The 23,893-nt window shown below is 43.6% G+C and overlaps 1 protein-coding gene and 1 long non-coding RNA gene across 2 annotated transcripts in view; one reads left to right on the forward strand and one right to left on the reverse strand.

Annotated features, from left to right (window-relative positions):
- Positions 1–760: 760 nt before the first annotated feature.
- On the reverse strand, positions 761–6,736 carry LOC307226426. The gene is made up of 3 exons (XR_013843407.1): positions 6,663–6,736; positions 2,432–2,492; positions 761–1,327 (listed from the first exon to the last, which is right to left on the reverse strand). It is a non-coding gene; the product is annotated as an uncharacterized lncRNA (long non-coding RNA).
- Positions 6,693–23,893, forward strand: part of ATP8B1 (ATPase phospholipid transporting 8B1) — a gene marked incomplete at its 3' end in the record, with an annotated part of 68,629 nt that continues 51,428 nt past the window's right edge. The window contains exon 1 of the mRNA XM_079994750.1: positions 6,693–7,154. The remainder of the gene's footprint in view (positions 7,155–23,893) is intronic.

Here is a 23,893-nt window from a genome sequence, read left to right on the forward strand (position 1 = left end):
GGAAGTAACGCGTTCCGTTACTTCTGGGTCGTTGTGGAGCGCAACCCGAAAATGCTTAACCCGAAGCTACTTCAACCCGAGGTAAGACTGTATAATGAGTTAAAGAAAATGTTTAAAAACACTTTTGTTAAAAAAACAGAAGCCTTTTTACTGGGTACAGTAGGCGAAGAGATAACAAAAGAAGATAAAAGACTGTTAATGTATGCAACAACAGCGGCAAGAATCCTTTTAGCCCCAAAATGGAAACAACAAGAAGTACCAATGAAAGAAGAGTGGCAGATGAAGATGATGGACTTTGCAGAACTGGTGAAGCTGACAGGAAAAATCCGAAACCATCACAATCAAGTATTCCAAAAAGACTGGAGTAATTTATACAATATTTGAAAGATCATTGTAAGCAATTAACAACACTAGTAGGGTTATCTGAATACTTGTAATGAGATTTTTTTTTTTACCTTTCTACGTTTATTTAAACTTTGAGGTATTTCGTAATGAGTAAAATTAGAATTGGAAAATATATAAAATGCTGTGATATAAAAGTTACTTCTGAAAGCCAAGAGGTGAAAGGGAAGGAAGATGATGACAGCTCTAAAGAGCCAAAGAAGTGAAGTGGATAATAATGATGGGATTATATATGCTTAAATGGAAAAAAAATAAAAAAATATATTTATTTATTTTTTTAAAAAGGACAGAATATCTGGAAGGGAGTGCACACATATAAATACACAAGAAGGTAATTTTAATTTATTAGTTTCTCCATTTTCAATCTTAAATTCAGTTCTGCACACTTCCACATCTGTTCACAATTTTTTAAACAGAAAAGTCCTCATGAAAATCCATCAACATCTTAACGCACATTTCTCCTAATATTTGTATGCACTTTTGCCTAATATACATTTTTTTTTTTGTAAAGCAATTTTCCATAAGCCAGTGCATTTTTGTAGACACTTTGGTTCAATAGGTGCGTGTGTGTGTGTGTGTGTGTGTGTGTGTGTGTGTGTGTATTACTTGTCTGGAGAATGACATTGCAATATTCGGAGAGCTATGAAATGTGAAAGATAGCTGTCTCATTTCCCGTACTGTTTTGAGAAATGCGAATGAGAGATATTTGCCTTTAAATACGAAGTGAATTGAATTCTTTCCCCCCATTGTTGGTCCTGACATGCATTTGCCTTCTGAAGAGTCACAACATTCCTCACTGCTGGGCTTTAATCACTCTTAAGTAACCCATTACTAAATTTACCAGTCACCTGGAGGTGGTGGTGAGGGAATGCTGTGCTGACACATTTGGAAGGTGCTATAAATAGATTGGAAACAAGGGAGGAACCTACAAAGAAAAAGGTGAATCGGCCACATCATGGTGTTCGAAAAGATGGTCATGTAATCAGAAACAGTAACATAGACAACTCACGCTCATTGCAAGGCTATAGATAAGTGAGTAAACTACTTACGAAAACAGGATTTCTGTGTTATATATTTATTACCTGCCCTTCACCCTAAGTTCCCAGGGCAGGTTGCGACATTAAAAGACAAGATTAAAAACAGTTTTAAAATGACTGACAACCATACAAGATAACGTGGGTCCGAAAAATATACACCTCAAGTGTCAAAAGCCAGAGCAAAGAAGTGTGCCTTCAGCATTCTCCAGAAGCTGTACAATGGAGCTGCTAGACACAACTCTGTGGGGAAGGAGTTCCACAGCTTAGGGGCCACCACAGAGAATGCCCTGTCAAATGATGCGTGCGTGCGCGCGCGCGCACACACACACACACACACACACAGCCTCTGAGGGCCCCTCTGCCAATCTAAGCACTCAAGGGTCTGTAGGAAAGGAGGTGGTCTTTCAGATATTTGTGTGAGAAAAACAGCACAAATTCATCTTGTCCAATTTGTCCAATTTACATTCATTTAAAGTGTGGGGAATGATTGCATGGATTAGATATAGCAACGCTGCTACATCTTTTCTCAGAATTGTCTGCATTTAGGCACACAATTCCTTTCATGCAGTTTAGCAGGCAAAAACCAACCAACCAACCAACCAACCAACCAACCAACCCAGAAAGAGAAGGAAAGAAAATGGGAGGCAGACAAAGCTTTGTATGTAGAGGGATGTAAAATACTGGCAGGAGGCAGTGCCACAGCAGGGGAAGTATCTCAGTAGGGATGTCTGGTGTCACAGGAGCACAACACTCCTCTGTCAGCCGGCTTAGTACTTTCCCTGGATCTCATTTCATGGAGCCCTTCCTAATTCATGCAGGTGGAAATGATTAAAAAATGCTGTGTGGGGGGAATTGAAAGAGTTAAAAAGAATTGGCAGAAAGAGAGGCAGGAAAGATGGTGGCAGAAGATAAAGGGGGTGGACCCACCCATCTCTGGCCCCAAAATGATTACTTCCAAGAATAGCAATCTTTTTTCATTGATAGGCACCTACCTGCACATGTGGTAGGAATGCCAAGAAGTTCAAGAATTTTGGAAGGTTTTTGCAGAAATTTCTGAAATAGTAAAACAAGAAACAAAAACTGCTCATATGCTGTACTTACTGAACTTATTTGAGGCCATTCAGTTCAAAACTGTACTGATTTTAACCACTGATTTCAAAACTGCATTGATCTTTTGATTTCTTTGCATTCCTATTAACAGAGCATCACTGGTGTAAAAGTACTTTATGGAATAACATAAGCAAAAATACAGGTTTATTCACCGAGAAGTTTTGCAATTTACATTTTGATAGTGGGAAAGACTATCAAAATTAGAGGGAGGAGACTGAAGCATTAAACAATGGAAGAGAATGTCCAAATGCAACCGCCTTTACTTAAGCGCAGTTTCCCTCGAAGGATGAGGCACAGTAGGTTAAGACAAAGGCTTCCTGGAAGGCATAGGTTTTGAGGAGGAATGTGAAGGAAGAAGTGACATTGCACAGGTGTTCTGGGAGGGAGTTCCAAACAACCAAAGGAGCAGCAAGAGTGAGGGTAGCAGACAGTGGTCATTTGTCTATTTTATTTGAAATCATTTCTAAACCATTTAATATACTGAGATATCATAGAATCATAGAGTTGGAAGGGACCCTGAGGATCATCTAGTCCAGCCTCCTGCAATGCAGGAATATGCAGCTCTCCCATACCAGGATTGAACCTGCAACCTTGGTGTTTCCGCACCACACTCTAACCATCTGAGCTATGAGGGAAGAGCTATAAGGTATGGCTACCAGATGTCCCGGTTTCCCGGGGACAGTCCCCGGATTTACAAATCTGTCCCCGGACAAAATCCGTCCCCAGATTTCATTTAATGTCCCCGGATTTATATTTTAAGTGTTGTAGATTTTTTAGTAGGGAATGAATGTTGCGCGATTGGTTCAACAGCACAAGACACATCATATGGGGACTTCTGGCGAGGCAAAATGGCGGGTGCCACAGCAGCGAGCAGCTCCTGAAGCCAGCCAGAGCCAACTGTGCTACCAGGCTGGCTCCGGGCTGCTGAGACTGCCACTGCCGAGGGGGAACCGGGGATGCCCGGCATGTCAACCGGGGGGGGGGGGGGAACCGCTGACTTCCCCATGACCCAAATCAAGCCAGGAGCGAGAGCGCCCGGCCACCTGGCCGACTGCTCAGTGGTGGTCCAGGGCCAGTAAAAACCCCGGAACCAACGCAGGGAGAAAGAGGAAAGGAGAAGGAGAAGGAAGAGAGAGAGAGAGAGAGAGAGAGAAAGAGGAAGGAGAAAAAAGAGGGGAGCCCCGACTTTGTCCTGCTGCTGCAGCCGCCACCGCTGAGGAAGAGAGGTAGGAGAGCACTAGGAGAGCAAGGACACGTGGCCGAGCCCAGGCCCGACCCTACTCCACGGCTGATAGCGCTCCAAGAGATCAGGATGGGGCCCAGAGGAAGGCCGCACAACAGAGGAGACCCAGAAGAGAATATCTTACTTCTTAATTATTATTTTTTAATGATTTTTTAAAAACAACTTTTTTTTCCTTTCAAAAAAAAAAGTGTCTCCGGATTCTTTGAAAAAAATCTGGTAACCTTACTATAAGGGGAGCAAAGTATGGAGGGTGTTGAAGAAAGGACATTGTTTGTTTGTTAGGCTGCATGCAGTGCTATTATATAGAGAACCAGGGTATGGGTTTAAAGAGGGGTGCCACATGGTCTGAACTTTGAGGTGAATGATTTTGGCAGTGAGGTTCTGGATAAAGGAGACAGGCTTAAGGTATGGAAATGGAAAGCCAAATAGGACAAAGTTGCAGGAACCAATAAACGAGATCACCAGACCCAGAAGACTTCATTCTTTGATGTTTGTGCAGCTGAACAAACAAAACCCAAAGAGAAAAGCTGGGCACACCCAAGGCTTGAATGGATCCTGCTAGGAAAGTTGACTTGCTTTCACTTCAGAAAAGACGCCCAACCCATACAGTACCAGAAGCAAACTGCATCTCAGAAACAAGACTTAGTGAATTCAGTGGGGCTTCTTCCCAGCTATGTGGTGTTAGGATCTTACCCTGAGTTTGACATAATCATAGAGTTGGAAGGGACTCCTAAGGGTCATCTAGTCCAACCTCCAATGTAAAAATCTCAACATGAGACACACCCCATCCAATTTGCAACCGTACCAGACCCTGCTTAGCTTTGCAAATGTGCTAGCAGTTTTTTAAAAAACCCCGCTGTGCCACTAGATTCAATGCAGTTTGTCATAGCTGGAGTGATGGAGTTTGAGACAAAGGCAAGTTCGAACTCCTAGTGGGCACATGGAAGGAATCATAGAGAAATAAGTGGGTGACGCTGTGGGTTAAACCACTGAGCCTTGGGCTTGCCGAACATAAGGTTGGCGGTTTGAATCTTTGCTACAGGGTGAGCTCCTGTTGCTCGGTCCCTGCTCCTGCCAACCTAGCAGTTCAAAAGCACGTCAAAGTGCAAGTAGATAAATAGGTACCGCTCCGGTGGGAAGGTAAACGGTGTTTTTGTGAGCTGCTCTGGTTTCGCCCAGAAGCTGTACAGTGGTACCTCGGGTTAAGTACTTAATTCGTTCTGGAGGTCCGTTCTTAACCTGAAACTGTTCTTAACCTGAAGCACCACTTTAGCTAATGGGGCCTCCTGCTGCTGCCGTGCCGCCGGAGCCTGATTTCTGTTCTTATCCTGAAGCAAAGTTCTTAACCTGAAGCACTATTTCTGGGTTAGCGGAGTGTGTAACCTGAAGCGTCTGCAACCCGAGGTACCACTGTACTCCCTCATCCAATAAAGCGAGATGAGCACCGCAACCCCAGAGTCGGTCACGACTGGACCTAATGGTCAGGGGTCCCTTTACCTTTACCTAAGCCCCACTTCACATGTTACTTTCATCTTAGTGGCTAGCCCAAACCACTGCTCCATACTGTTGCCCTCAGGTCCTGGTTACTGGCCTCCCAAAAGTCCCAGAGTTGGCCACTGTGAGAACAGGACACTGAACTAGATGGGCAAGCTTTTCTAATGAAGACAAAATAGAGAGGGATTTCGTTTCCTTTCAGGTAATTTCCAGGCAATTATACTGATTACATCTTAGGGATTTACAACTTCCCTATTCTTTGCAAAGCACTTGCAATACCACTTAAAAAAAAAAAAAAACTCTTTGGGAACGGGCGACAGTGACGTGTGTGAGGCACCTATCTACCACTTACATAGCGCGGGGAGTGGGGGAGGTAAATTCAGATACTGTAATCCTGAATGTAATCCTGAATTTAAAGAACCTTTTATTGAGGGTGAAAGAGGAGAGTGCAAAATATGGTCTGAAGCTCAACATCAAAAAAACGAAGATCATGGCTACTGGTCCCATCACCTCCTGGCAAATAGAAGGGGAAGAAATGGAGGCAGTGAGAGATTTTACTTTCTTGGGCTCCATGATCACTGCAGATGGTGACAGCAGCCACGAAATTAAAAGACGCCTGCTTCTTGGGAGAAGGGCAATGACAGGCCTAGACAGCATCTTGAGAAGTAGAGACATCACCTTGCCAACAAAGGTCCGTATAGTTAAAGCTATGGTTTTCCCAGTAGTGATGTATGGAAGTGAGAGCTGGACCATAAAGAAGGCTGATCGCCGAAGAATTGATGCTTTTGAATTATGGTGCTGGAGGAGACTCTTGGGAGTCCCATGGACTGCAAGAAGATCAAACCTCTCCATTCTGAAGGAAATCAGCCCTGAGTGCTCACTGGAAGAACAGATTGTGAAGCTGAGGCTCCAGTACTTTGGCCACCTCATGAGAAGAGAAGACTCCCTGGAGAAGACCCTGATGTTGGGAAAGATGGAGGGCACAAGGAGAAGGGGGCGACAGAGGACGAGATGGTTGGGTAGTGTTTTCGAGGTTACCAGCATGAGTCTGACCAAGCTGCGGGGGGCAGTGGAGGACAGGAGTGCCTGGCGTTCTCTGGTCCATGGGGTCACGAAGAGTCGGACACGACTAAACGACTAAAGAACAACAATCCTGAATGAGCAAGACCGGAAACCGAATTCAGTTTGCCTCAGGAAGGGCGCGCGCGCGCTGCTCCTGCAAAACTTCCTCGCCAGGTGCGCTGTTTCCCACCCAGCCTTCTCGCGCGCGCCTGGAAACGCAGCAGCTGGAGAAGCGGCCGCTCTCCCAAGCCGCGCCCTTTCTTAGCGGCGCTGGTAGGTAGGGGGCGGCGCCCGCCCGCCGCTCGCGCCCTTACCTGCGAGTCACGTGTTCGCCTTCCGGCAAGGGGCGGGGCTTCTTCTTGTCAGAGGTGTGTGTTTGTGTCTCTCTCTCTCTCCCCGCCTCCTTTTTTAATTTGGCTTCCCTTTCTCTCAGGAGTATCCCAATTAGACTCTTCTTCCCTCAGACCTCTCCACGTTTCACTCGACTTTTTCCTCTCGCCTCCACTCCCCGCGCGGAGGGAAGACACCTGGTGCGCGCCTCGCTTTCTGTGTGTGTTTTGCGCGCTGCGGGGAGAAGGAAGCGAGGAAGAGAGAGAGAGCGAGCGAGCAAACTTGAGAAACTTGTTTGTCCACTCGCCGGGCTGACTCTCCGCGAGCGAGCTCGTTTTAAAAGGGGAACGGTGTGGGGAGGGGGGAAGGAAGGAAGGAAGGAAGGAGAGGGAGCCGCGGGCCGAGAAAAGCATGAAAGCCAGCTGAGCAAAACATCCCCCGCCTGCTTGGGATTCTGCCTGGACGCGGAGAAGAGGGTGAGCGAAAGGGGGGGGGGCTATTGTTTGGGAGCGAGAGGGATGTTGGGAGGCGGGGGGAGGGGAAGGGGCTCCAGGTGTGTTGCAGCACAAAGGTAGGGGGACAACTTGGGGCTTTGTTCTTCTCACCTGCCCGTGGCATGACAGCGCCACAACTCCCCCTTCTTCCAGTCTTTCCCATATCTCTCCAGCAAGAAGTTGTATCAGATGCTGGGCGGAGGTCGGGCTGTACCTCTGACCTAAGCCTTCCACTTCATTTTCGTTTCCTCTGTTCCTTCTCCCCCAGGAAGACCGATCTTGTTTTTGAAGAGGGTCTTATTCTTTCCTTTTCACTTCCTGCTGTGTGTTTGTCCCCCCCCCCCCCCCCCCCGTTTTCAATCTCTGCAAGGTTGTGTATGTGGCATGTAATGTCTGGGTTGGTTTTTGATTTGCATCTCTCAGCTGTGTAATCGGAACGTGGACGGATAAATTCAGGAAAGCACACAGGCTCTGGACCATATTGCAACCAACTTGTTTTCCTGCTCACAAATCTAACTGTTTCTCCAATTAGATCTGGAGACATAAACAATGTCTGCAGTCCACGCCTTCAGAGATTCCTCCCTTTTCATTTCCCGTTCACAACTTCTCAAATGGATTTTCCTTAATTCAGATCCAGATGATGTTTAGGGATGGCTGGCTGCCTGTTAAATTTGTTTGGCGGATTCTTACTTAATGGTCTGAGATAAATCGGTGCTGCTGTTCACTGATGGAGGGAATTGTTGGGGAGACGGTTTTCTGATAGCTGTGAATCTCTGTTTGTGAATGAGGTACCCATTAGAGTTAGAAGACAGTGACACATGCAGATATTATAGGTAGAGGCAGAGAAAGCAGGAACTCTAGTTTGAAAACACAAAAGCAGAGAGAGAGAGAGAGAGAGAGAGAGAGAGAGTTGTTAGTTGCAGGAGGAGGATCTGGGGCTCAGAGTTTTTTTCCTGGGAATGTGACACAGGGTGGCACTGATCTACTGCCTTTGGCCTATTTAATTAATTATTATTACAGTGGTACTTCGGGTTACAGATGCTTCAGATTACAGATGCTTCAGGTTACAGACGCTTCAGGTTACAGACTCCGCTAACCCAGAAATAGTACCTCGGGTTAAGAACTTTGCTTCAGGATGAGAACAGAAATCGCACGGCAGCAGCGCAGTGGGAGGCCCCATTAGCTAAAGCGGTACCTCAGGTTAAGAACAGTTTCAGGTTAAGAACAGACCTCCAGAATGTTTTAGATTCTTAACCCGAGGTACCACTGTATTAAAATATCTGTCCATATCTGTCCTGTCATTTCTTATTAAATACTGTGCTTTATTTATTTCATAAAGTTTATATACGGCTTGATTGTAAGAACCTCAAAGCTCAAAGTTTTGATGGGTTTCTCTCCACCCCCAACCCCCCCTGCTTTGATCCAAATTGAGAAGAAGAACCACCTAGCTATGTTTTAACTCGGTGAGGTGTACACAGCCCCGTATACACTGTTTAGTTTCTTGATTTACCTATGTATTCAGCAGGTAAATTAAGATACCAAACAGCGGGGGTTGTGTACATGTCTCCGACTTAAAACATAGCCAGGTTGTTGTTCTTCTCAATTTGGATGAAAGCAGATTTTTTGTTTATGTCCCATGGACAAATGAGAAAAGACTTACTATTCAGTTTCTAATACAGTGGTACCTTGGGTTGAGTACTTAATTCGTTCCGGAGGTCCTTTCTTAACCTGAAACTGTTCTTAACCTGAAGCACAACTTTAGCTAATGGGGCCTCCTGCTGCCACTGCGCCGCCGGAGCACAATTTCTTTTCACATTCTGAAGCAAAGTTCTTAACCCGAGGTACTTTCTGGGTTAGCGGAGTTTGTAAACTGAAGTGTATGTAACCCGAAGCGTATGTAACCCAAGGTACCACTGTAGTAGAACCCACCATTTTCTACCTCTATCCTTTTGGGTATGCACAATACTGAAAGCAGTCGTTTTCCAGCCTGGTGTGCTCTTGATGTTTGGCACACCAGCTTTAATCAGGCCCAGCCAGCCAAGGCTGGGGAACGTGTGGCCCTTCAGATGTTGATGGACTGCAGCTCCCATCATCGCCAACCATTGGCCACGCTGGCTGGGGGAAGGAAGTTGGAGTCCAAGAGCTGGGCAGCCGCAGGCTATACACCTGCCTTAGACAGTCACCTGCAGCCTCACTGCCTTGAAAGATTAGGCAGGTGGCCCCAAGGAAAAGAGTATTTTCTGTGGTAGGCGCTTGTCTTTGGCTATATGTGCTGGGTAAAATAAAGAGGATGGAATGGGCATGGGCATTTGGAGGGAGAAGGCTTTGGGTATCCCACCAGCCATTGAACCCAATATGTTTTGACTATACACAATTTGGACTTTATGTACAATCCCCAGAACATAACCTCCATGTAAGCCGAGAGTTGTCTGTATGGGAATCAGTTGGTTTAAGAGCTCCTATATCTGCATTCTACCCCAAAAGCAGCTTCTAATAACTAGCCAAATCTCTCTAGAGAGGGATTTCACTATTTGGAATGCTGCAACTAAAAAACAGAAAATATTGTTAGTTCAATATACGTACTACTACTGGCATGGATATTCTTTGAATGAGATGTTGTGGTGCATGGTGCAGATAGAATCATAGAATTGTAGAGCTGGAAAGAACCCCGAGGGTCATCTAGCTCAACCCCTTGCGATGCAAGAATTGGCTAATAACTTGTTCCTTAGAATGTTTACTTGGAAATAAGTCACCCTGTGCTTAATGGCATCTATTTCCAAGAAAATGTGAGTAGGCTGCTTGCCTTGGGCATAAGCTATGCTTGTTATGTGCTTTAACCTTTATTCTGTGATTGAAATACGTGTTCCAGGTGTGGTAGATAAAAATGACCCCTTCCTGGTTGGATATTGCTTGGGCCAGAACAACACCGAATATCTATAAGTGATTCACTAGAGCAGGAATTCAAGCAGGTCACAACCAGACTGCAGAGTGTGGTTAGTCTGGAGATTCCACCCTTTCCTCCAGAATTCAGAGCATCCTTCTTCAAATATGTGCACTGTTTGCCCAGAGCTTTAGATCTTTCCATGGTAGACATGGCATGTAAACACAAAGTATTATTCCGAAGCGAAAGTGGGTTATTTTCCATCAAACAACATCAGTGTAGTTTGAAGGGGCAGAGCAAAAATTTACCGTACTTCCTCTTGTCTATGTGGCTACAGGCTACTTGCTTGTCTCTGGGGTATTTGCTTGTGAAATGACTCCATGTGGCAGCTTCTTTCAGATTCCTTTAGAATAATTTGGGCTGGCACAGTTCGTATTGCACCTGTAACAGGATAAGGAATAATAGTTTGTGGCTGTTCAGGATTTTGTTTTGTTTTGTTAACTTGCTTGCTTAAACCATTTGAAACACCTCTCCATACCCAATTAATGTTCCTCTTTTTTTAGTTTGTATGCGGGGTAGGAAAATAGACTAGCTGTTAGCTCTATCAAAATCCACTTTGTCTTAGTAAGCCAAGCTATGCACAAGCCTTTTGCTTCCATTGGCATGAGCTGTGATTAAACTAGGAAGCCTCTAATTAGCCATAGTTTCACACTCCTGTGGTAAACTATAGTCACCAGCTACAGAAGGAGCCAGGATCTTTCATCAACTTTAAACCATGGTTTAAGAGCCTGGCTTGTTTTGAAGCTGGTGACCATAGTTTCCCAGTTTGGAGCAACACTAAACTGTGGTTAATGAGACTTTCCTGTTCAGCTTCAGGTGGGAAAAGACTCGTGCATATATATTGCCCTGATGATTGGATACAGAAGCTAATGGAATATGCAGAAATGACGAAACTTACTATGGGGAGAAGAAATCAAGATAACAATTTTTAAAGAAAGGAATGGAAGTGGTTTATTGAGTATTTACAAACTGTAAACAGATCAAGACATTGCCAGGATTGTTGTAAAAAACCCTGCAGTTTTAAATATATATATATATATAAGATATATGTAGAATACTGTAGACGATTAAAAGAATAAGGCAATTTGGAGTATGCAGGAAAGGACGAAAATAAATGTAAGGAACTGCAGAAAGAGGGGGAAGGGAGTCAAAATTGAAAATGTTAAAAATATGGTTAAATAAAGGACTTGTGCATATATTGACTTAATAAGCTGAGGCACGATGATTGGAAGACAGCCCACATCAGCTCTGAACACATTATAAGTCCTGCATTGGAATTTAAAAAGAAACCTTATTTTTACTATTGTCAGGAATACTCAGTTTCCCCGGCCTCACTTGTGAGTAAACAAAAGTAGAGGTATCTGCTCCTTGAGCTTCCTTGGCAGTGGCGTAGCGTGGGGGGTGCAGGGGGGCCCGGCGGCACCGGGCGCAATATCTGGGGGTTAGGGTTAGGGGGCGCAAATCCACGGGTTAGGGGGGTGCAAATTACTTGCCTTGCCCCGGGTGCTGACAACCCACACTACGCCACTGTTCCTTGGTCACAGAATATTTCCCCCTTCAGAATACAAACATAAGCAGACATATATACAGCATTTCTGTTCTCTGTTCCTGTTGCTTAACTCTGTCTTAATCTGCACTGGAAAACTAGTGTTTGAATTTTAAGAATCCCAAGGGTTAATCTATGTAGGCTGGTGTGATACTGCACTGGAGAGAAACCAACAAAGTTTCCATTAAAGAAAGCAAGCTTATTCTCTTGTCTTCCAGTCACTTGGAAATTTAGCAGGATATATTCAATATGTACATTGTTTGGTCATGCATGTCCATAACGAAACATCATATAAGAATTCCTGCTAACTATCCTCTGTTTTGTTTTTTAAACACATGTACGCTTTCTGACTGGTTATGGATTTTGTGTTCCACTCCTAAATTCATTCTTGCAAAAGACTTAACTTATGCAGTCACTTGGAGATGTTTCACACCAGCATGTTTTTTCCACAGTAGTAGGGAAGAGTTGCTGCGATAACAAAAGCTTGAAAACTTCTCTTGACTGCATTAGAGGGGGAGATGAGAGTACACAAGCCTGAGGTTTACTATGACTTAGTGTTCCTGACATCCAAATTTTGTGTGGCATCCAAACAAGCTGTAGTTGGACTGGACCCATTGATATTGCTGTATATCACTAACTTTAGGTCCATTCATTTCAGTGGGTCTTCACTGAATAGAGATTAGCTGGATCCAGCCCTCAGATGGTATGTGGCACTTCCATAGACTTGTTATAACTAATAGCAATGGAAGGACGTGTGATATATTTATTATATAACCAGTTAAGCTAGTGGCCATCATCACATCCTGTGGTACCGAACTCCAAAAAGGAGAGGAGATAGATAAAAATGATGAGGCTGTGGCCAGGCATATGAAATGTGGCCATTCTCCTGGGTATGGTTGGCCAATTGGTGCCAAAGAAGGATAGAACTTTCTTTATGTACGCTACAGCAGCAGCAAGAATACTCATTGCAAAGCATTGGAAGACACAAGACCTACCCACCTTGGAAGAATGGCAGATGCAAGTAATGGACTACATGGAATTGGCGGAAATGACCGGCAGAATCCGAGACCAGGGAGAAGAGTTGGTGGAAGAAGATTGGAAGAAATTTAAAATCTATCTACAGAAGCACTGTAAAATTATTGAATGTTAATGACGTTGGAATGAAACGAAGTGGTTCTAGTAATAAGGCAAAATAAGAATATGCAAGAATGGATTGATATTAGATGAAAATTTGAAGTTATAACATGTGAGGATAAACAATTAAGGGTAAATTAAGAGGGTATGAATTTGCTGAACAAATTTTTAAATGGAATACAAAAAAGGGAGGTGTGAGGAAGTCATGAAAATAAGTAAATGAGTGGTAAGATATTAGAAAGAGGGATTTTTATTTTTTATTTTTACGTTAAATTTTGGTTTTTGTATTTTTTTGTGTTTTTCGTTTACTGTTTTGTAACCCTTTTCTTGTTAAAAACTTAATAAATATTATTTTTTTAAAAAATGAAATGTGGCCATTCTCTTAAGCTGCCGTCAGATTCCATTGTTGTAAAAAGCACTGGATTTGGAATGGAAAATTTCTCACGTAAGACCGGTAATTAGGAATTAGTCACAGTTCACACAAGCCTTGTATAATTCTTTAGAGCACGTTTATGAGACAATATTTGATATTTCTCACGCGCCGAAAACATCTGACTTAAAAATAGTAGAACCAAAGCAAACAAGGTATGAGTGATTCATGCTTTGTTTTAATCCAGTCTGAGTAGATCTTGTGATACCTCAAAGCAGGATTACCCAAGAATCACCCTAACCTTATTGGTTCGGGCCGTACTCTCCAGAGCAGGAGAAAACAAGCTTGCTCCATCTTCCATGTGACAGCCCTTTAGATATCTGAAGATGGCTATCATATCTCAGCCTCCTCTTTTCCAGGCTAAACATCCCCAACTCCCCCGTCCATTCTGATACGGCTTGATTTCTACACCCTTGATCATCTTGGTCACCCTCCTCTGTACATGTCCTGCCTTGTCAATATTCTTCTTGAATTGTGGCGCCCAGAACTGGACACAATATTCCAGGTGTGGTCTGGCTAAGGAAGAATAGTAAAGGTAAAGGTACCCCTGCCCATACGGGCCAGTCTTGACAGACTCTGGGGTTGTGCGCCCATCTCACTTAAGAGGCCCAGGGGCCAGCGCTGTCCGGAGACACTTCCGGGTCACGTGGCCAGCGTGACATCGCTGCTCTGGCGAGCCAGAGCCGCACACGGAAACGCCGTTTACCTTCCCGCTGGTAAGCGGTCCCTATTTATCTACTTGCACCCGGAGGTGCTTTCGAACTGCTAGGTTGGCAGGCGCTGGGACCGAGCAGCGGGAGCGCACCCCGCCGCAGGGATTCGAACCGCCGACCTTTCGATCGGCAAGTCCTAGGCGCTGAGGCTTTAACCCACAGCGCCACCTGCGTCCCCCAAGGAAGAATAAAGCAACGCTATTACTTCTCTTGATCTGGACACTAGACTTTTGTTGACGCAGACTGGAATAGCGTTAGCCTTTTTCTGCTTCTGCATCACACTGCTGACTCGCGTTAAGCTTGTGGTCTACTAAGATCCTTTTCACATGTACTGTTGGCCATCTAGGTGTCCTCCATCTTACTGCTCCAAGTTTCGGGTGCCAGTGTTTGTGGGTCCTGCTGTCTTCTTGCAGCTAGGGCAGGGAGGATTTCTGTAACTTTCACTTACCCTTCCTTTCTCTCCCCACATTTTCCTCCTCCAGTGGGTAGTGCAAGGAAATTAGCATTGCAAGGTTTATGGCTGGCATTGTTGAGGACTCCTTTGCAGGGCGTATCAGGGAACAAACAGGCTTTAGGATCCTGCAGGTTCTTATTTGCCTCAGTAAGCCCTGCTTAGACTCTCATCGACAGTGAAGCGTTGCTGGTGGGAGAGCTTTCCACCCTCACATCAGGCTTCTCTCACCACCAGCAGAACAGTGCTTATATCCTTCCTACAGATGCTCTGTTGGGTGAAGGGCTCTGCTTTTGCAGAAGAGCATCTGAGCGTGCAGAAGATCCCAGATTCCTGGCATCTCTAAGTAGGACTGGGGAAAACCACCACCAAAATCCTGGAGAATTACTGCTTGTCAACGTAGACAATACTGAGAGTTGCCACGGTACAATCACTCTGCATAAGGGAGCTTCCTATGTTCCAAAATGCCAGCTGTAGGATTGCACCTTTAGTGTTTTGTTCAGAAGTTTGCTTCCTAATTGCTGCTCAACCTTGCAACCTTAACTTTATTCAATCTTTAAAACTTGTTTTTTCCTCCTGTTCTCCCTTGGGCAATCTACCAATGTTCTAGTCCCCAGGCTTGCAGGTTACAATGAAGACTTAGGTGAGCTACTTGCCTGCCAAATGTCTTGGCCTCCTCGTTAATTTTGCAGTTTCTGCTGTAGCCTGAGAGCTCTTTACTGAGATGACAGATTTGATTGTGAAGCAGGTGTGTGTGTGTGTGTCTTTCTTTTTTTTAAGAGTACAAAACCCCATTCAGCTATTCTTGGCTTCGTCCTTGTTGATGACACCATTCCAAGTTAAATGAGTTTTTACTGCTGTGTTTTTAAACACAGTGAAATTACAACGAAACTATTGTCTCCTTCCCTTGATAAATATCTGATCTCAATAGACACACTCTGCAATTAACCCCCCCCCCCCCGCTATAGAACAGGGGTGCAGAATCTTCTTCAGCATAAGGGCCACATTTCCTGAAAGGCAAACTTCCAGGGGCCACTTGCCTGTGGTTTGCAGGGCCCAGTGTTCGAAACTCCCATTGTTCTAGGTGCCATTTGGGACAGAAAATTTCACTGGGGCCAGCAATTTCTGAGCTCTGGGCACAGTATTGCACCTAAGATTTCAGATTAAAACTGCATAGTGGAAGGAAAGGAGGACCTTTTCCTGCTTCCCCACTTCCAGCTACTCTCTGAAGACTGGAGAAGAGACCCTCTTAAGAATATTAGGAGGGTGGGCAGGGGAAGGACTAGACCACGTGAAAAATGAACATAATATTTTAGCTGCAGTTTGTTTATTTTCGGCTTTGTATTCTTGTTATTAAAAAGCATGCCTAGACATTCCGTTGTTGCGCCCATAACCTAGGTTTAAGGTGCCGTTTTGCTCCTAGCTTTCATATCTAACACTGGTGGGGCCATATGCAAAAGTGCGCAGAGCAACAGACGTGATGCTTAGATTTGTGCATTAGGCTGCACAAAAATGTCAAAGGTCTCTGCATGCACATATATCCCCAACCCTACCCATTCCTCTAATTTTTTAAAGGACTCAGTGCTTTACTTCTGTGCATAGAGCAGGTTGTTCCCATCAGTAATATTAAGAAATCATTCTTGAGAGATGCAGCCTTTGGCTTTACACGAATGTCTTCAGAACTGGTTTGCTTTCTGTTGAACTTTACAAGTGTAAAGTTCAAACATTTTGCCTCTCTGCAGTAGCGAAGTTTCCTGTACAAGGGAACACAGTTGGGAAAGTGCTGTTAAAGTGCACAAACTATCTATTCCTGTTCATGCGTCATAGGCGTTTTCAGTTTGCCCAGTACTTGAATGGTCCCAATATATCTTATCTCACTTTTATGTGATATCTTGCTATCTCCTGTTGGTGCATGCCAAGTTGATCAGGGAAAACCATGTATGAATGATTAATTGACTTTCACGAGTCCTTTTCAGGCAAAAGCTACACGTTACTCTAATTGTTTGGTTAGCAACCTTGTCTTGGGTTCTTTGGCCGTTTTCATTAGGACTACAGCCTGCAGAGAAGAGGATCTGGTTTGATAACTTGCTGGAATTGGTTCCATGACTTGGTAAACCAAACCATGGCTTACTGCCATTTTGCTCCTCTGTGGGCCTTTTTGTTCCTGAGCTTCCCTGAGCTATGCCAAGGTTTGGCTTAGCATGTTGTCTGAATCTGGGCTTGTGGTTAAGTGCTCTCCTCGCTTATCAGAAGCAGTAGTTGAGAAGAAACCTTGGCTACAGTGAGGACAGAGCTGAACCACAAGCAGGGGTTGCAGATGACATGCTAAGCCAAACATTCATTCTGCTACAAAGCATATTGTCCACTGTATTACTTAATGTCTACTTTCTATAAAGGTCATGGTGGGAAATGTTTGGTGAAAGAACACAAAGTGAGACTGTGTACTTATATATATATATATAATAAACTTAGTAAAACATACAATAATAAAATATTTTTTTTTTAATAATTTTTATTCAGTTTTCCATATATTTTTTTAACAAATAAAACAAAACAACAAAAGACAATAAAATGCAACATGTAAAATTTCCTGCTCTTAATTTCATATTTCTTACTCTCCCGACTTCCTCGTACCTCCCCTTTCTGCATTCTCATGTCAAATTAATTAATTAACAAATCCCTCCCTTACTTTCAGATTTATTATAAAAACATTCATTTTCTTCCACTTAATCATAATCGCTGTTAACCCCTATTTTTCTTATTCAACATCAATCTAACATTCACTAATTTTAGAGTATTTCTTTAAATAGTCTTTAAATTTTTTCCAATCTTCTTCCGCCGTTGCTTTTCCCTGGTCGCGGATTCTGCTCGTCATCTCTGCCAGGCCCATGTAGTCGATCACTTTCATCTGCCACTCTTCCACGGTGGGTAGGTCTTGTGTCTTCCAGTACTTTGCTATAAGAATTCTTGCTGCTGTTGTAGCATACATAAAAAAAGTTCTATCCTTCTTTACAACCACTTGGCCGACCATGCCCAGGAGAAAGGCCTCTGGTTTCTTAGGAAAAGTGTACCTAAGTACCTTTTTCAGTTCATTATAGATCAGTTCCCAGAAAGCCTTAATCCTTGGGCATGTCCACCAAAGGTGAAAGAATGTTCCTTCTCTTTCTTTACATTTCCAACATTTGTTCTCGGGCGAATGATAGATTTTCGCAAGCTTGACTGGGGTCATGTACCACCTATAAATCATTTTCATAATATTTTCTCTCAAGGCACTACATGCCGTGAATTTAATCCCGGTGGTCCATAACTTTTCCCAGTCAGCAAACATTATGTCATGACCAATATCCTGAGCCCATTTAATCATTGCAGATTTAACCATTTCATCTTGTGTATTCCATTTCAACAGCAAGTTATACATTTTTGACAAGTTCTTAGTACTAGATTCTAACAGTTCAGTTTCTAGTTTTGATTTTTCCACCTGGAAGCCGACTTTCCTGTCTAGTTTAAAGACTTCCATTACCTGATAATAATGCAGCCAGTCTCTCACTTTCCCTTTTAACTTCTCAAAACTTTGCAATTTCAGTCATACAATAATAAAATAATGGTTAAAATCACAGTTATATCATCATCAGCAATATATATTCTCTGATGGGACAGTAAAAGACAAAGTCACTTATGATCCAAAAGTTTGGACAAATAAAAATGTATTTTAGCTTATGGTTACCACAAAACACCACCACCACTACAACAACAACAACAACTGATCATTGCTGGCAGAAACATTGACTGTGAAGGGGGCAGAAATTACTTGGTGACACAATTTAGGTGACCAGGAATGATTGCTGGTGGCTTGTTGGTATCTGTCCATCTCTGGAGTGGAGAAGTGTGCTTTTGTGGGTGAAGTCAAATTGTTGTAAGGTTACAGCAGCTGCTGTGGCTGTAGAGACATGGTTTGTTGCAGCTGGGGCAGATGAAGGCATCCAGTTGTGCTGCTGCAGATGCACCATGGCGTTTCTTCTTTCCGCTCCTCCCAGCGGCCATTCTTCCTCTGGTCACTGCTGTGGATACACAACCTAATTGCCTGTCTCCAGGCACGGTGGTAGAAATTTGTGCTAATTAGGCTTTGAACCATTTGTAGCATGATAGTGTTCAGTAGGAACAGTCTCAAACTCTCTTCTAGAACTGTAAGTAAGTGCAGTTTTAAAACAAGGATAGGGAACCTGTGCCTCCCCCCCGATGTTCTTGGTCCCGCTGAACACTGGCTAAGCTGCTTGGGGCTGACGTGGGGGTTCAACATCTGGAGAGCAACAGGCTTTCCACCCCTGCTTTAAAGCATCCTGTGCCATGCTGTAACAGACTGCTTCTGATCCTTTCTACATGAGGTTTCAATGCAGGTACTTATGTACTTCCTGATGTCTATAGCAATTTGCAAGTAATAAATCATTAGACAGCTGTCTTGCAACTTCATTTTAGCCCTGGAAAGTTTGTATAGGTGCATACTGACTTGAATGCTGCATGCGTTCTCATTAGTGCTGGAAGAGACTTTTAATTAGCCCCATTTCATTCTGCCCCAAGGGAAGTAATTCCCTATTTACTATATCTTTTTCTTCCCTGCTCTTTATATAATAAGCATTCTGTTCTGCTGGGCAAAAAGTCAACAATTAAATTGCGTCTATAAGAAATCTAAATGATTTATAGCAAGAAGAAAGCCACAGTGCTGCTATAGATCTAGTATTAGATTGGAAACTGGGACTGTAATTGTAACCCCATTTACCCAGGAATAAGCCCCATTGAATTCAGTAGGAACTTCCTGCTGAATAGACACAATTTAGGACTGTGCTGTTGTTAATTATTTGTTGAAATGCATGCTAAACACATCTTTAGACTTGATTACAAGGCACAGTCAAAAATGCACCTGTGGATTTGAAAACCAAAATAATGGAAAGTCTTCCATATATTTAGCAGTGTACATTGAAGCAATGTAATGTAAATAAAGGTGCATTTTTGAATGTATAGTAAGACAAAGTTTCAAAAAATTAAATCTGGTTATGCCTTTTATAAATATCTCAAACTGTGTACAGTGAACAGTGCATTAACCTTCAGTGCAATCAATCAGATATTTCATGATGCAAGAAAAGAACCCCCATCCCTATTCTTTTTTAAAAATGCACAAATTAAACAGATGACTGCAGTCTGTTTTTTCAGTTCCATAATATAATCTACTTCCACAAAATATGTACAGATTGTTTCTCTTAGTGGTAGCCCACTAAATCAACATACAGCGTCTCTGCTTATTTATTTATATGGTTATTGAAGTTTATTGTCTTGCTTAATGTTTTCCTTTAGTTCCCTAAATGGTTTAATGCTTATTTTAATCCTGCCACATTGGGATGGGCAGAATGATTCCCATGAGTGAGGATATAAGATGCTCTTCATGTGTCTCATGATGTGGTCCAGAAGCTTGTTCTGCAGTAAATCTATTAGTTTTCAATGTGACTCCTCCTTGTCTTTGCCCTAATGCAATCAGTCTTCCAGTGGTTGTTGTTCTTTAGTCGTTTAGTCGTGTCTGACTCTTTGTGACCCCATGGACCAGAGCACGCCAGGCACTCCTGTCTTCCACTGCCTCCCGCAGCTTGGTCAAATTCATGCTGGTAGCTTCGAGAACACTGTCCAACCATCTCGTCCTCTGTCGTCCCCTTCTCCTTGTGCCCTCAATCTTTCCCAACATCAGGATCTCTTCTCATGAGGTGGCCAAAGTATTGGAGCCTCAGCTTCAGGATCTGTCCTTCCAGTGAGCACTCAGGGCTGATTTCCTTCAGAATGGATAGGTTTGATCTTCTTGCAGTCCATGGGACTCTCAAGAGTCTCCTCCAGCACCATAATTCAAAAGCATCAATTCTTTGGCGATCAACCTTCTTGATGGTCCAGCTCTCACTTCCATACATCACTACTGGGAAAACCATAGCTTTAACTATACGGACCTTTGTTGGCAAGGTGATGTCTCTGCTTTTTAAGATGCTGTCTAGGTTTGTCATTGCTTTTCTCCCAAAGAAGCAGGCGTCTTTTAATTTCGTGACTGCTGTCACCATACTACAAATCCATCAGGACAGATCGTGTTGGATCACAGCATCTTTGCTTTCCCACACAACTTTCAGTTCTTTTTCGCTAGAAGTTTTAAGCAGTGGCTTCTCAGTTTCTGGTTTGTCTCAGGAAGCACAAGACAACAAAATTGCATTTAATGGCACTTTAATATTGTTGCAGGCACCATGTGTCCTGCTGAACAATTGGATTGGCTGTTTAGCTGTTAAAACATTCCTGAACATTTTGTGACTTCAGAGGAGCTGAGATATATTATCAATTAATTAATTAAATAAATTTGTATACCGCTGTATGCTCCTAGATCTCAGGCAGTAGTCTACAGGTTGCGGTATTAGCGTGGGAAAACAGTCACAATCCAAGGATCCCTGAACATGCACCTCCAGATGGTGCAGGTCACAGGTGAGATGATGGTACTCAGGCATCTTCACTTGGTTTCAAGCTCTCAGATGGGCGGGGTACAAATAATAACCTTTTTTAAAAGAATTACTATAGTAATAAACAACCATGGTACAACTGACACAACATTTAAATAAGGAAAAAAAATAGAGTGGGGGAGAAAAGGCCAAGGGGAGACAGACCAGAAGCAAATGAGCACAGGGCTCTTTTATCTTTTAAGATTTATGAAGGAGAATTTTGGCAGGTGCGACTCATTAAGCTGGGTTTGAGAGAAGCTGTAGCTGCCAAAATTCCTCCCTCTGCTAAGCTGTTATAGGTACAATATCCCTGCCCTCATTTGCATCTGTTCACCTTGGAAAGTGAAGGGCAACATCAGGTATGCATGATACAAATATTAAAAGTGGATCCCATGTTGTAGGTAGTGTTAAAATAAAAGTGGATCTGAAAAGACTGAAGATTTAACTGCATTGTATTCTTTTTAAAAATATATATATACAGTGGTACCTCGGGTTAAGTACTTAATTTGTTCTGGAGGTCCGTTCTTAACCTGAAACTGTTCTTAACCTGAAGCACCACTTTAGCTAATGGGGCCTCCTGCTGCCACCACGCCGCCGGAGCACGATTTCTGTTCTCATCCTGAAGCAAAGTTCTTAACCCGAGGTAATATTTCTGGGTTAGTGGAGTCTGTAGCCTGAAGCGTATATATCCTGAGGTACCACTATATATTCTTTTTTTGTCCAACACTCCTGTTTGTGGAAATAAATGTTTTCTCTTCCTGGTATTTCTCTACACCTTAATTTCTGAAGTTGCATCATCCCACCTTCAGACTATACTGTTTTCAAAAGGGCATGCACTGACTTGGAACGCCTGCTTCCTCCTCTGCTCCCACACATCCTGACGTTTCTGTGGAATTTGCAGTCTCCCAAGGCATGCTTGGGCACCTGTGCTACATACAAGGGGCTACACATGGAAGCACAAGCAGGTCTACCTGCTCTCTGGGTCCAGGCCACTCCCTTTAAACATGAGGCTAGCTTCCTTTTACAGGAGCACATCTGTTCCCATGTGATGATAAACGACAGTACCAATTGCTCAGATCCTCTTTTTTCCCTGGCTTCCATTCTTTAGACAGATGCATTGCTGGTTAGCGAACTGCATTCATGCTTTGTAGGCACACTTTCCATGACACATTCCAAGTGACAAAGCTTCACGCTACCCTTTAGTTAACCTCCTCCCCGGTGTCTATGTGAATTGGCTATGCTGAGCCAAGATGTGACTGATGTTAATTATATAATAGCGGAACGTGCGTTCTGTTGAAATGTGCCTAACTGCTTGTGGAATCCGCGTGCACTGTGAACAGTATGGGTCTGCAGATGCACTGCGTGGCCAGATGTTACTCAGAAGAGAAACATCTGGAGTGTCACCTTCTGCTTGCTTGTTTTTGAGAGGCAGGTTTACAGGTGCTGGTGGTCGCACCCAAGCTTTTTAATTTCTGGCAAAGTAGTTTGGCTCCAACATGCTCTTTGGGCAGAGCTCACACTGGTCAGTACTTGCATGTATGTGCTGGGGTTGATTTTGTGAGAACTCGCTTTCTGCAGCCCCGGATTCCCTGCACCTTGTGTTGAATAGCGGAAAAGATGGACGAAGGACACAACTCTGTTGGATTCACAGCTCTTTATTGCAGTAGTTAGAACTGCTCCTGGAATCAGACTGACTGCAGCCTAGCTGGCTGCTTTATATAATACTAAGTAACTTGAAACATTAACAACTTACAACTAGCTAACCAATCGGGAGCGACAGTTTTCAATCCTTCATTTACATACTGGTGGCCCTGAGTGAGAACTGCAACTACTCTTAATACATAACACCTTTATTTCTTAAAGACATGCACAAACATACACAATGTACGCCTCCCATTCTTCCTTGCCTTCTCTGGTCTCAGACTTTCATATCATCCAACATTCCTCAGATGAAAGAAAATAGGGACATTTCTCACTCCCCCACAACTGACTCTCCTTGGCCCTCCATTTTTTGCCCCCTCATTTCCTATCAGAAGAGGGGGGGGGGGGCGTTACCACCACTACATGTGTGACATTTTGGTGTATTTTTAATCTTTGTTGTAAGCCACCCAGAGTGGCTGGGGAAACCCAGCCAGATGGGTGGGGTGCTAATAATAAATTATTATTATTATTACATCAATGGGACACAGCACACATGCCCTCCACCATCCTGAGAAAAGTCTCCAATTGTCCTTTAAGACAAAGTAATATTCACTTAGCAGTTTGAAAGCACGTCAAAGTGCAAGTAGATAAATAGGTACCGCTCCGGCGGGAAGGTAAACAGCGTTTCCCTGCGCTGCTCTGGTTCGCCAGAAGCGGCTTAGTCATGCTGGCCACATGACCCGGAAGCTGTACGCCGGCTCCCTCGGCCAATAAAGCGAGATGAGCGCCGCAACCCCAGAGTCGGCCACGACTGGACCTAATGGTCAGGGGTCCCTTTACCTTTAATATTCACTTGCCACTGGAAGGGATACAGTGGTGCCATTATGGCAGAGGTCCTAACCATTTGCCATTTGCTCCTCAAAACAATACAGGTACCTGGAACAGGGCCTCCAAAGCAGATCAGTTTCAAGTCATTTATGTAGCATTTAACAGTAATGGTCCGTTTTTGTTTGGTAATTATAAATTTGAATCACTGATTTGGATTGCAGAGGCATTCACGCTTATGACTGATGCTGGTCGCCACTATTTGCAAACAGACATCTTTGCTGCCATTTCCCATTATTCTTTGCTCCGCTCATGCTCTTAAAATGACCAGTTGGTCTAAAAACAACAACAGCAGCTCATGATCTTGTCTGTCTCTAGCATGCAAATCTGAAATTTTTCTCATTACTACCTCAGCACGTGGGAGCCATAAGAAAAAAAGAGCAGCTTTTGTTAGCTGGCAGTGCCATCAGATGTCTTAGTCTGCAGCTAAGCAGTTGTTCGGGAACACCCTTCCCAGGGTTCTTGATG

Source organism: Podarcis cretensis (genome assembly GCF_951804945.1).
Source record: "Podarcis cretensis genome assembly, chromosome: 11".
In the NCBI taxonomy this organism is placed as follows: domain Eukaryota; kingdom Metazoa; phylum Chordata; class Lepidosauria; order Squamata; family Lacertidae; genus Podarcis; species Podarcis cretensis.